This window comes from Excalfactoria chinensis, chromosome 3 (genome assembly GCF_039878825.1).
Source record: "Excalfactoria chinensis isolate bCotChi1 chromosome 3, bCotChi1.hap2, whole genome shotgun sequence".
NCBI lineage: Eukaryota > Metazoa > Chordata > Aves > Galliformes > Phasianidae > Excalfactoria > Excalfactoria chinensis.
In genome coordinates, this window is record NC_092827.1 from 13,513,854 (window position 1) to 13,527,645 (window position 13,792).

The 13,792-nt window shown below is 42.4% G+C and overlaps 1 non-coding gene across 1 annotated transcript; it reads right to left on the reverse strand.

Moving 5' to 3' along the window:
- Positions 1–12,803: 12,803 nt before the first annotated feature.
- Positions 12,804–12,875, reverse strand: TRNAM-CAU (transfer RNA methionine (anticodon CAU)). Its single transcript has one exon. It is a non-coding gene; the product is annotated as a tRNA-Met (tRNA).
- Between the last annotated feature and the right edge of the window lie 917 nt (positions 12,876–13,792).

Below are 13,792 nucleotides of genomic sequence, written 5' to 3' on the forward strand. Positions count from 1 at the left end.
GTGTTTGCTCTGGCAGATACAGCTGTTTCCATGGCATGCAAGAGAGGAGAAGCTTGTTGGAAACTTCTTTTTTTTAAAAAAAAAGAATAAAGGAGATAAGGGCACTGTAATAACAATCCTCCATCTGTTCATCACATGACCCCACCCTCCTCTTCTCGCATGTATTCAGAGCATCTCCACTCATATCAGCAATTCTTGATGTCTGGAAGCTTTGTCTTTTATTTTTAATGCAAAGGAATATTTATGTATTTATGGATCCATTCAGAGCTTTAGGCATGTACACAGCTTAATCTGTAGCACCTTGTCAAATGCAAGCGGAGGAGAAATGCCAGGAGCTAGCTTTAATGATGCCAACCTCCGCCCTTGCAGGATGTACTTTGCCACCTGTGGGCAGAAGCCTCACCCGGGCTCCTCTGCTCCATCAACAAGAAAAGCATCTAGCAACCTGTGCCTTCCCTGGGAAAGCAGAAGCAAATGTCCCTTCTCCAGACTAGCTTGGGTTTCATGGAAAGGCACAGGGTGCAACAGCGTGCTGCATTTTGTTTGCATTTCATTTTTACTTGAGCATTCGCTCCCAATTTGTGTAATGAGGGCTAGGGCTCCAAGCTGCTTTACAGATCACAGCAAAGTGAGCAGCAGCAGCAGATTTCCCTCAGCTGTTTTCCTTGCACATAGCTGAATATGGAGGAGAGGAGAGGAGAGGAGAGGAGAGGAGAGGAGAGGAGAGGAGAGGAGAGGAGAGGAGAGGAGAGGAGAGGAGAGGAGAGGAGAGGAGAGGAGAGGAGAGGAGAGGAGAGGAGAGGAGAGGAGAGGAGAGGAGAGGAGAGGAGAGGAGAGGAGAGGAGAGGAGAGGAGAGGAGAGGAGAGGAGAGGAGAGGAGAGGAGAGGAGAGGATCACATTGAGCAGTAGAGGACCACACTGAGCAGTGAGTCCCTTGGTAGTGCTCTTAAGCTCTGTGCAAAAAGGAACTGTTATGAAAGTGCCCGGTTTATTGCTATGTCTATCTAAAAAGACTGGGAAACCATCTGCTATGGAAATGTAAAACATTAACAGCTGTAAGATACTGGACCTGAGGACACAGTCCCTCTGAAGCAACAGTCTTAGGACAATGATCACAGATCTCTCCAAAGCCTTCAGGCAGGAGCTAGAATTTATTTGGGTTTGGCTCCCTCATCCATGAGAATCTCTCTCCCAAAATACAGCCATTAAGCTGAGAAAGGTCACTTAAAGCTTTCTCACAAAACCACTTGGAAGGTTCCGTGATGGGAGTGCTCTCTGCTCACTCAAATGTCCAGATGCTAATCTGGGTGCAGAACCGTGGCACTCTAAAGATTCTTTACTCCTCCAAGGTTAGCAGGCAGGTGAGTGCCTCCATAGAAAAGCAAGGGACAAGGAGTCTTTCCAAGAACAACAGTCATCCAAAGCCATGACAGCCCTGGCAGTAGCAGAGCTCTTGCACGCTTCCTTTCCTATGCATTTCATTTGCTACTTGCAAGCACCACTAAATCATAGAATCACGGACTCGTTAATGTTGAAAAAGACCACTAAGACCATCCAGCCTAACCATCAGCCCATCAGCACCATGCCCGCTGATTACTTTCCTCAGTGCCACATCTACCCTTTTCTTGAAAACCTCCAGGGACTCTAAATGGTAAATGAGCAATTTGCCATGAAAACAAAATGAGGAGACCAGGCTTGTATCCTCACATCCCTTGGGGAGCACATCTCTTTGGAAGCCACAGCTCCTACAGTCACAATGCTTGATTTGCATGGTTGGATACCATCGCAAACCTCTGCCAGACAACGTGTGACCCCACTACAGCATCACTCCACTCCTTCTGTGCAGAGCATACTGCATATTTACATAATAGATGAGACATACCAAGGCATAATATATTTATGCTAGGTCTCAAGCCACCTGTGCATTATCGTTCCAGTAGCCTCTCCAGCAGGAAATGAATTCTCACATCTCCACAAAAAGGAGATGCAGATATTAATTGATATCTTAAATTCATTAGGAACCAAAATTTGTGGAAGATTGTTCAGCCAAAATTAAATGTCCCATCTCTGGGAAAAAAAAAAAAAATAAAAAAATAAAAAAAAAAAAGAAAAGAGGGGGAGATTTATCATTTTAGGATCTTTCAGTCAGGTAGGTGTATGGTTCTGTTAGTGACTGTTACTTGGTCTCTTGGTCAAGTAAGTAGAAGAAAAATATATTCCTCTGTGCAGGAGTGTAGAACTGCAAATCAAACAAGATATTGTCTAGAGTCATACTGCTATGTACACATGTGTGTGTGTGTGTGTGTAGATACATATGGCAACACCTAGGAATCACCATGGGTGATTAAAAGTATACATCAGAAATACCTATATGGAAATATTGAGCTCACAGAAGAGAGCTATTCTTTCTTATCACCTTCAAGGTAAATACTGCTGTTCACTCTGAAATGGCAGGGCTGGCCAACTTTGACCTCTATATATTCCACTCTCACTTTTTGTATGTCAAGTGCACAAGAGAAATAAATGCTGTATTAATATTAATATTCTCCTTCAGAAGCAAATGAGCGTAATGTTTGTGCAGCGGGATACTAACCTGCTGCCCTGTTAATGCAGGAGCTCAATTTCAAAGCCAAAGCCTGTCCTGCACCATGCAACATGCTTCAGCTGAGCCCCTCCAGAGACAATGCTGCTGCAGCAGTGCCCTATCTCTGTCCCCAGTAGCATAGCAGCAGTTGTAATGTACTCTAAAGCAAGGTGAGCGAGAGGTTTGCCACACTTTTGATCCAAGCTTTTAAATTGTTTATTGATGGGGTTAGTTCCCTGCCAAGCAAATAGCTTTTAAAAGAATAAAAATAGATCTTCACCTTCGTTGTACAAAAATTATCCCCATTATTAATTCTGAATTTGAGATTAAAACATCAGAGTTCTCAAACAGTGGCTACAAATAGGACAGAAGTTCTCCCTTCACAAGGAGTCTCGTGGAGAAGGTAAGGGGCAACAGGTACAAGGTATACTGGGAGAGCTTTTATCTTGATATAAGAAATAATTATTTTACAGTGAACACAATCAATCTTAGGAACAACCTTTGTAGGGACATGATGAAAACCCCTCTGCTAGAGGCTGTCAAGGTGTCATGAATAATCTCACCCAGGCTCCCTTTTTCCATGGAAGGTGGGACCCGATGACTCTCCAGGTCCCCCTCCAGCCAAGCCTTTCCTATACTGTTATAAGACTCAAGCAATCCACCCACACCGCAGTCTCTCCTTCTGAACAAGTCTGATCTTCTGCTTTGAAATGATGGCATTTGCTCAGCTGATGGCTTGTGACCAGAAAGCTTGCTCCTTACTATCATCACCTTCTAGGAAAACTGATAAGCAGTGGTTATTTACAAACATATCAGTGAAATCCAATTATTTCACCTGATTTCAGTCATTAACAAGTGCCTATGTGGAAGGAGGAGCAGTTTTGAAGAACCCCGTATCTCTGGAGGCAGTCCTGGGTGGATAACAGCTGGAAATGGGAACTTCTCCTGCAGTGCTACACTGGGGTGTTAAGAAGTTCCCCTTTATTACTGCGTGTGATGGACTTCTTCACATACATTCACCAGGACTTCTCCAGCCAGTTCAGAATGCCCCCCAAGATTACACAGCTGTGTCTTAATATCCCACAAAGAGGGCTCCTGCCTTTCAACAACATTTACAGGCTCAGCCAATTGGAATTCACCAGGTCCACAAACACCTCTTTGTCCCTCTCTAAGCAGAGAGCTTCAGTTCCCCTCCCCACCCTGGATCCACAGCCTGCTTTGGAGGGCCACCACTCTGTGTGGCCTTTTTCTTGGGAGACATCCAAGACCAGCCTGGAAGCTCTGCGCCACACAGCACCAAATTCTCTCTTGGTGCTTAATGAATGCTAATTAGTGGAATGTGTAAAACAGCAGAGCAATTAAAATGAGGTATTTTCTCCCATGGAAGAATGATTAATATCTTGGACAGATGTGAGCGTTGTTCTTTGTTAGCGGTATATCGCGTGGCAGATAGGCGCGCACACAAACAGCACTCCATCAGAATACCAATTAGTCTTCCTGAATGCAATTCATTAAAAAGACAATATTCCAAATTCCACACGACTAATGTCACAATTAAAACACTTGAATAGCTCTCTCATTTTAAACTCCATAGAGAAATGCTGGCACATGCCTACACACTCAGAGAAAAGAGAGCCAGAGATAAATGCACTTAAGATCTTTTAGACTGGAAGAACTGAATGGAAGGTCCACCTTCAAAGTTAGTAAGACTCTGTACCCACCAGCACTCTGTTGATTGCACTGACTTCATGTTTTCACATTTTGCATATATATCTCCCGAAGGTGCAAGGCAGCAGCTAGCAGGATTTTCCAGTATCAAGTTGAGATCAACTCTCATTAACACCCAAGTCAGGTACTTCAGCACATACAGCAGCCCCACAAAATCCCTCCTGCTTTCTGTGTAGCTTTAAAAACTAGTTCTTAAAAAATTATTTCCTTCCCCTTGTAGTTGGCAGAAGCAGCCTAGAAACACACAGTATTTCATCCACTGTTGTTAAACCAGGTGGAGGACATCACCATGTAAAGAAGTGCTGCTTCCCAGGAAGGTCCCATTGGACATTTTCCTTGGAAAATGTTGTTCCATTGGATATTTTCCTTGGAAAATATTTCCGAATAATTCAAAATCAAAATCTGTAGCCTTGTTACATTTCCAGCCCCTCTTTGTTCTTTTCATTGCAATGGAATAGCATATTGCAATAGAACAGAATGGAACGGGATGAAATACGCTTTTCAACTTATTAGATGAAATTGCCTGGCATTCACGGCACACTTTGACACCACTGAAATGTTGCATTTCAAGAAATCTGTCTTCTGTTTGCAACTAGAAACATTTCAGCTTTTCTGTTTTTTAAAATTCCGACTATTTTTCCAACATAATTAACGACAGATGCAAATTATATGACGTCGGAATTCCTTACAACACTTACTCTTTCACTGGGCTGCTCCTGAGCTGCTGGGTTTCATAGCGCTGTGACCGATCTCTAAATGAATCATTTTGAGAATTGAATGGAGAAATTGAACTGCAGGATTAAACACAAAAATCAAGATTGACTGCTGGCAAATATAAGCAGGAATTCCTCTGGGGTTGCAGACCCCCCCTTGATAATAAACAAAACAGAGATTTAAAACCAAACGTATAAAATAAACAAAAAAGCACTCACAAAACAAGGGCTATGCGTTTAGTATTCAACTTGCTCTTCTCATCATAAAATATTTCCAGACACATCAGCCTTTGCCTATCTGCATCCTTTTTAAAGGTATACTCCCTCGTCAACGATAGTTTCCCACTAATATATATACTAATAGCCTTTTCACAAATTGACCCAAGAACTTCAATATCTTGACAAGTCACTTGAAATAACTGTTCAAGTCAACTCGCATTTATGGCATGTTTGAGTCACAGGTATTAGATTTGTCAGCTGAATTTTTCAATTTGGCACCAAATAAAACCAAATTGCTATTGAAGCACGAGATGAACTGCCCTGATCCCTGGATGCAAGGTGTCAAAGGGGAGCCTAGGGGTCCAGGGGAATAAAACATTGGAACTGGGCTGTCATGAAATTAGCAGGTGTTCCTAAGAAGCAAGAAAACAATCTGCTGTTGCTTTTTGAATGCTTACACCAAGTATTTCCTCGGCTGAATTTTTGTTAGTCATGCATGACAGGATTGCAAGTTTCCTTTGTTCCCAGCTCATTTTCTAGGACACTTTACAGACTTACTTCTGAGCCTCAGGTCTGTGCATGGCAGGCACACCTGGTGTCACATCTGTTTGGTCTGTATGCTGCAGAGGGAAGGCGGCTGACAGCAGCCGTGTAATTATAGTCAAAGTCTTAAGAACCTGAATGAATATTTAACCATTAATTGAATCAGTAAGGTGCACATTATTTTCATTACTATACACTTAAAAAAAATAAAAATAAAAACCCTCAAGCAGCAACGAATGGTAAGGCAGCCGAGCTTGATACACAGCTTTTAAAATAAAATTACTAGGTGTAGGACTTGTATATGCCTTAGTGTTTGTGTTCAACTGCACATCCATTTATTGAGCTGCCACTGTGAGGGATGGATGGCCGCACGGAAGATGTGCACAGCAATGTCAGTCTGTGCAATAATCTTTAAATCACAGCATGTCACAGGGACTCATCTCTAATAACAAAAGCTCTGTGCAGGATGATGACAGCCTAAAGAGGATACTGTAATAGTGATGCTGCCATGAGCAACACAGGCTTCCTCCCATCCTTTTCTCCTTGCCAGGCACTTTTAGCCGAGAGCACAAAGCTATAAAGACTGGCAGCAGTGTCATAGGGAGAAAAGGATGATGGCAGAAGTTCAATAGTGAGAGATCATCTCCCAGAGATCAAATGAAAGTCTGAAAGAGTTTCACACACACCTCTGTTGAGGTCAGGATTAGTCATTAGGCCTTCTTATTGTCTCGGACTTTGAAGATCACATCCTTGCTGCTCTCCCAGCACAGCCAGTTAAAGAAAATTGCTGTCACATTGTGATAAACCTTCAGGTGGCTCCACGGAGGGTCCCCACCAATCTGACCTTCACCAAGACCCATACTGAGCTTTGTTCCTGCCTCATCAGAAGAGCAGTATCTCCCTGGTTAACAAAGTAACAAGTGCTAGGGTCTGCTGGCAGCAATGGCCTGAGCAGCTTCCATAACTGCTCTCCAAAAGGCCATCCCCATATTGAGAGAGTTCTGAGCTTCCCCTCCTCAGCCCAAATACTTCAGAACAGATTTGATGCTTCACCAACATGTGCATGGCCCTCCCGATCTGTCCTGCTACCAGGCAGCAGGGCCAGGGGTAAACCAGCCTGAGGGTAATCCTCACTGCCCCCATGTAGAAGAGATGATTTGGGCTTTAGAGCTAACAGTCATCCTAAAAGGCACAAAATGAGGGCTTGGTTTGTCACACACTCCTCCATTTCTGAGCTAGTCTCAGCAGCTTATTACTGGAAGTTAGTCTTGTGGTACGCTGATGCTTAACAGTATGGCTGGATCCCCCTCAGGGGGTCAGTGAGGGTGTGACTTGATTGAGTTCCCTAAAGAACAGACAAGGGTTGGTAACCGATGAGAAGATTTATTCATAAATGGGTGCAGCCCAGCTCCTCAGCTTCCATCTATTTTCCTGTAATTACAGGGACATATGGTTGTGTTTTATAATTAATTTCCACAAATTAGGGGCGTTTGGAGTTGGCTGCTTAGAACGAAACAATCAAGGCCTTGTGGGAGTTTGCATTTTCATTCGTTTATTTACAAATATTTGCTAAATCGTTATCCTCGTGGCAGAAAGAATTGCTTTATACCTTCAGAACACTTTGTGATGGGGACTCTGGGGCCTTTGTTGAATTTAAACAAAATTAATTTCTCAATACTATCCATTGGCCAGAATAAAATTTCTCTATAGATGAGTAAGACTGAAAAACAAAAAGGGGGTGTTTTGACTAAGTGCTGTTAGAAGAATCTATAAGAATGATAAAAAGCAAGAGAAATACTTCAATTTATACTTCTATGATTCCTTATTTTTAATGACAAAGATACTTATTCTGCTGGCATATTGCCTAGATGTAACTGCATCAGACATACTACAAAGAAGTATTGTGTGCATACTTGGATTTGTGGAGGATCGGTGAGTAGACCTTTCCAGATAACATCTATATAAGAGGTCCTGGAAAAACCTACAGATGTTTTTAGGTCATGGAGCTTTGCTATGGTTTTGGTTTTTCTTCAAATAAGTGCCATGTAGGGATATTAATGATGTAACATGCAATGCATAGAAATAAATGTGGAAATAACGGGAATTAAGAGATCCTGAAATTTCCCCGAATACCCAGAAGAATTCCTGGAGAATGAAGCCGTGGAATCATTCCCCAGGTAAGCAGTCTGCCATTACTTTCCAAATTAAATCGCTGCCTTGGATGGAGTACTGGAAAAACAAACAGTAGTAAAAAAAAAATCCCGCCCTGTTAATAAATTCTTTCTGTTTGTAGCTCCCAGGATTAATAGACAGGAGTTTTTCTTTTTGAAATAGAGACTGAGTGAAAGAGCTACACGAACTGCTGCTTTTCAGCGAGCCCACAAATACTGCTTCAATTTCAAACAGAATATTCATCATCTGCTCGACATTCAAATATACTCTCCACTGATATTAAATTAAACAGCACTTCAGAGAAAGAAAAAGAGCGTTTCTCCAGGAAACCAGCAAAATTCACAGAAAATTCCAGATTTTAATAGATTGGTTTTTTTTCCTCTTCTTTCCTTACAGCCAATGGTTCAGCAGTTAGCAGCCAAAGGAATCATTCAGAAAACAAAACCAAAACAGAACAGTACTCTAAGGCCTTTAAATAAATATGGAAAACAGATTGTCTTACTCTGTTCACTTCTTCAGAGGAAAAATCCAGTGGAGTTTCTTTGGCATTTCCCAGTGATTGTCCTTGATGCAAATATTAAAGGGATCTTTGAATTTAATATTTTCTGTCTGCAAGTCACAGAAAATTCGGCCTGGAAGAGACTTCACAGCAGTCCCTATTCCAACATCCTATTCAAAGCAGGACCAGTTCCAAAGTCCTTCATATGCAAGGTTTTACTGCCTTATATATCACACCTGGAGCACTAACAGATAATGAATGACATGACACTTCATCTGTAACACCTGAAGCAGAGCCAGCATAGCTGAAGTCACTATTTTAAGGCAGTCTCCATGGCTGCATGGTCATCTGCTCAGGCCACATTTGCAGAAGGGCTCAGCCATGGCCTAACAAGTCTGGTAGAAGAAGAAAGCCCCCCACCCCCAGCAAGGAATCCATCCCACTTGGGCATCCTTTTTAAAGCAGGTCAATTTAGGTCCAGCATCCAAAGGCGGTGATTTCTCTTCCCTGACAGACCCCAGAGACCAGGTCTGAACATTTCCATTACAGCCTGAACATAGGTTAAATGAATCCATACAAGACATGAGCCATAGAGTCACGGAATCATAGAAAATCTCAAGTTGGAAAAGATGCACAAGGATTGCCGAGCCCAATCCCTGGCTCCACACAGGACCACCACAAACCCAAACCCTGTTTCTTAGAGCAGTGCCCAAACACTCCCTGAACTCTGGCACTTGGGGCCATGCCCACCACCCTCTGGGGCAGAGCCTCTTCCTTACACTGCTAACAAAAACAGTAGCATGAATCTTCCCCAGACTGATCTAATCTGCTGCAGCCACAACAGTGCCCTCATAAAGGTGACTTCATCTTTTGTGTGCTGACTGCAATACCCCTTAACGGAGGAAATGTCAGCCACAACCTCCATGTCACTCATTTTGCAGCAGAGATGTTCCAGAAATAATCAATGAAACACCATTATATCCCACAGCTTTGAGGAATTCCGGACTGTTCCCAAGTTATGTGTTTTCACTGATAAGTTTTGAGACCTTTTACATCCAACGTTCTTAAAACTGCAGCAGAGTAAAACAAAGCAGACAGCACTGCAAAAGGAGAGGCTAACAGTATTAGATCTCCCAGTCTCCAGTGGGATTTGTCATGACCAATTATGCTGTCTCGTTGAGAATATATCTGATTTTTTTTTCCTTTCTGCAGCTAAACAAACCGCACACCCCCAGCACATGCAGCAATATACTTCCACGTGCTGCAAGTCCCACATAAGCCAAGCAATTCCAGCACTAGAGACAGGAAGGGATTATCCCTAGCAGTGTAGAAATCAGCATAAGAGAAAATTAATTTTGCTGTTTAAAGGATTTTCAGAGATTGTTCCTCTGTGGAGAAAAATAACATCAGGGAGTGAAAGTGTGAGTACGGTGGTCTACATCCCTACCAGACGTGACTTGGGCATCTCTCACACCTCTCCCACATCACTGCAGGGAGAACAGCGGGGCTTTGTTTTGAGTGCCCATGACAGCATGCAGGTAAGCAAACACATGGGGAAGAGCAACAAGATGGAAAAGTAAATGAGGGAGAGAGGATCCCACATTATGTAACGCTGCACTTAAGAGAATTAATTGGGGCAGGCTGATAAGAATGAATTGAATGTGTGAAAGCTACAGTTGTTTTAATTGAGCTGCTTTTCTCCAGGGAAGAGAGCTAAGTTGAAACCATCTGTCCAATTTCAGTGTAATTCGCCAAGGAAATGATTAAAATATTTTAAGATTAAATCAAAACTCTGGGAATCAAGGCGGAAGCCCAGTAATAAATGATTTGAGGATTTGCTTTACTGTAAAGTGAAGCTGAAGGCTGGAGAATGTTAAACACCGCTTCTCTCTCCACGCACACACACACATATGGACTAACCCCTGCAAGTTTCCAGTGGGACAAGTGAACTCTAGGAAAACATGGAGGCTGGTTAAGCACAAGACCAGCTGTGCTCTTTATGCACAGATATTCCAAAAAGTACGTTGTTCAGTGGAGTTGTTCCAAACCAGACTTCTTGGTAGCGGAATAAATTCCTATAGCTCTTCACTTCTCAAAACAGCTTTTCTGCAGCCTGCTTGGGGACCTGGAGCACACAGGGTGCAGGGCAGCCCGCCGCAAGCTGGTTTCACACAGAGGAAATAACGACTCAACTCTAAAACAGCAGACACCTTTGTTTCTATGGTTGCTTTTTTCCATGAGGAATAGAGAAATTTTCTTCTTGAAATGTAGTGAGAAACTCATTCCCAGCTACAAACACATCCTGTGCAATTCGTGCTGACTGTGCTAATGACCAACCTTAACAAATTATCACTCAGTGTTTTAATTAATGGCAAACGGTATCAGCAAAAGTAATATTTCTCACTTCATGGATACAGATCTTGACTAACTCCGGGGCAAGAACAAATCATATCTTTGCTGTTCACTGCTGTAGACTGATAACAGATATTTTTGGATCTGCTGTTTAATCTGGTTTCAACCCACAAGTGTTCCCCACGTAGGGCAGCCAGCTCCTTAAGCCCATTATTCATTAACTCTTAATTTCTGTTTTCACTGTCCCCCAATAACTGCCTGCGTTTCCTTGTATCCAGGTAATCCATCAACTCCCCTTTCACCTTCATTAAATATTGATTTGTTTACAGAAATTTTCGTAACCAGAACCACTTCTTTTTTTGTTTTGCCAATCTTCCTTACGTTAGTGAGCAAAAGATCATCTCTTTTCCTTGTTAGTCTTGCTTCTTTGAAAAAGGATCACTTCCCACGTACCTAGAAGATGCAGGTGCTTGTTGGACATTTCTCTTGCTTACACAAAATGTGCAAAACTGAGACATCTGCACCCCTAAAAATATTAGTGATAAGCTTCTCTTCCTTTAGAGCAACTGCACTACTGACCTACTCTGTAGGACAAATCAAAGGCTGATCTTCCATCCACAGAAAATGGATTTTTAAAGTATGAAAGTAGATTGTAAAATTTAATGTCATGATTCTTGGGACCTCCAAGGCTACTTTTCTCTGACTAGAATGGTGAGGCACAAGAGAATGCAGCTGGGACAGAGAACCGAATTCCTAGCACTGTAGATCCAGTGAAGAGAATACATTTTCAAACATAGGGATGTTTTTTCATATCGGAGCACCCAATATTCTTCCTTTCTTATAAAAAGAATGTAGGTACTATTTTGTATTCTATAAAACATTCTTTCTACTAGAGAAGTCCTTTAACTATTGAATTTTTCTTCATTTCTGGCAATATTATTTCTAGCCCAGCCTTTCTATTTAATGAAGGCTGTATTTCTTCTGGGAAATCTGAAATAAAGGAGAACTGTTCTGATGAAAAAAAATCACCATAGAATTACAGACCGTATTTTGTTCTGTCACTGCAAAATGTGCGAAAAATATTATCTAAAATAATCCAGGCACAACCATTCTGTGTGTCTATTTTAAAACAGGATTATTGGATATTTTTTGTCGTTGCTGGGTTATACTTTCTACTCAAAACAGTAGTTTGCACATTTCAAAATTAAACCTCTGCTAGAGCTATTTCAGGGAAGGCTACAGAAAGGGGAAGAAAGATGCAATACTTTGAGATTTTTTGCTTTTTTTTTTGCCCCCTTAAATTTCTGTTTCATCTTTAAAGAGCTTTTTCTTTGAAGACAGCAAATGGAACCCCTGTGCCCATGGACAGACCCCTCTGAATTCCAGGTCATGGGGAGTTCATCAGTGAAAACACAAACCATGGTGCGATCAGTGAGGACCAGGAAAATGTTTGCAGGGTTTCTATCAGAGCACGGGACTGGGGCATGTCCTTGGTGGTGACATCCAAGAGGAACAGGCACCTCTTCCAGCTCTGCCTCATCAGCCTCAGCCTTCAGTTTTTGCTGCTTAAACCATGACAACTACCCCAACCTGGAACATTGCTTATGCCGGACTGAAGCAAGACGGTGCAGGAAAGGCACAGCAAAGTAAAATAAAATGGAACACAAAGCTGGAGACTGACATTATAAAAAAACACCTTGCCAAATGAAACTTGTTATTTCTCCATGATAGAATCATAGAACATAGACTGGTTTGGATTGGAAGGGAAGATCATCTAGTTCCAACCCCCTGCTGTAGGCAGAGACACCTCTCACCAGACCAGGTTACTCACAGCCCCATCCAGCCTGGCCTCGAACGCTTCCAGGGAGGAGACATTCACAACCTCTCTGGGCAACCTGAAAGTACAAGCAGGCATCCACAATTGTGCCCCAGGGACGCTGTGTGTCAAGGTAATAATAATTAATTGTTCATTCCAAAGCAAAAATGAGAACATAGCAGAGGATGGTTTCGATCCATCGACCTCTGGGTTATGGGCCCAGCACGCTTCCGCTGCGCCACTCTGCTGTGAGTATAAAGCTCTCTCTGGATTCTGCTTGAGCCAGGGGAGCCTACATGGCAGGAGGAGCTGTGAAACCTGTGGTGTTGCTGGTGTTCTTGTCTCCTGTCGTATGCATGCCTGTTAAACAGACAGAACTCTTCTGAACTTATTTTGCTGTAGTGCAAATCTGTGGTTGTGTGGTTTGTGCACATCACTTTAGAACTGCAGGTTAAACTTGAAGCAAACTCAAATCCAAAACCATGCTAAAAAAGCATCTGCATTAGATGAGACACTTCACTGCACTCTGCAAGCCAGCACCGCTGCTAATACAAGCAGCCAGGAGTCACACAGCTCCCTGGTGACACTGATATGTGCTTCTACACAGGTGAACCAGAGTGACTTTTGACCTGAGAGTGCTGCACTGAGAGATTCATTCCTACAAAACCCTTTGTTTTCCTCAGCATCTTTCAGCCAAGACATGTATTCCTCCAGTCTTTGAAGTGCTGCCTAAAAATCATGGAAAGCTTTGCCAACCAGAGAAGCAGCAGAGAAATTGATACGGAGATGAGAAAATGATTTTAGTAAGGAGAAGCTCCGCACGCCTTCAAGACAAGAACAGCCAGAGAAATACAAAAGACCGAAAAGAGACACAGCTAATGGAACCATCTTGAAAGCAGTGAAGCAGCGGAAGAAAAACTTAGCATGAGTAGGGGAAACAGTATAATTAGTAATTACGGCTGAATCTCAACACCGAGAAATATTTCTACTGGAAAAACTGATACAGAAATAAGTACTGTATCTTAATTTCAGTGCCCAGTAGTGGGATCAGGACTAAATCTTCCTAGTCCCAACCCACCACCATGCAGAGTGAACCTGATGAATTTGGAAGATGAAGCCTAACGTCCTCCAACTACTGCCCAAACCAGGAAGAACAAAAAATAAA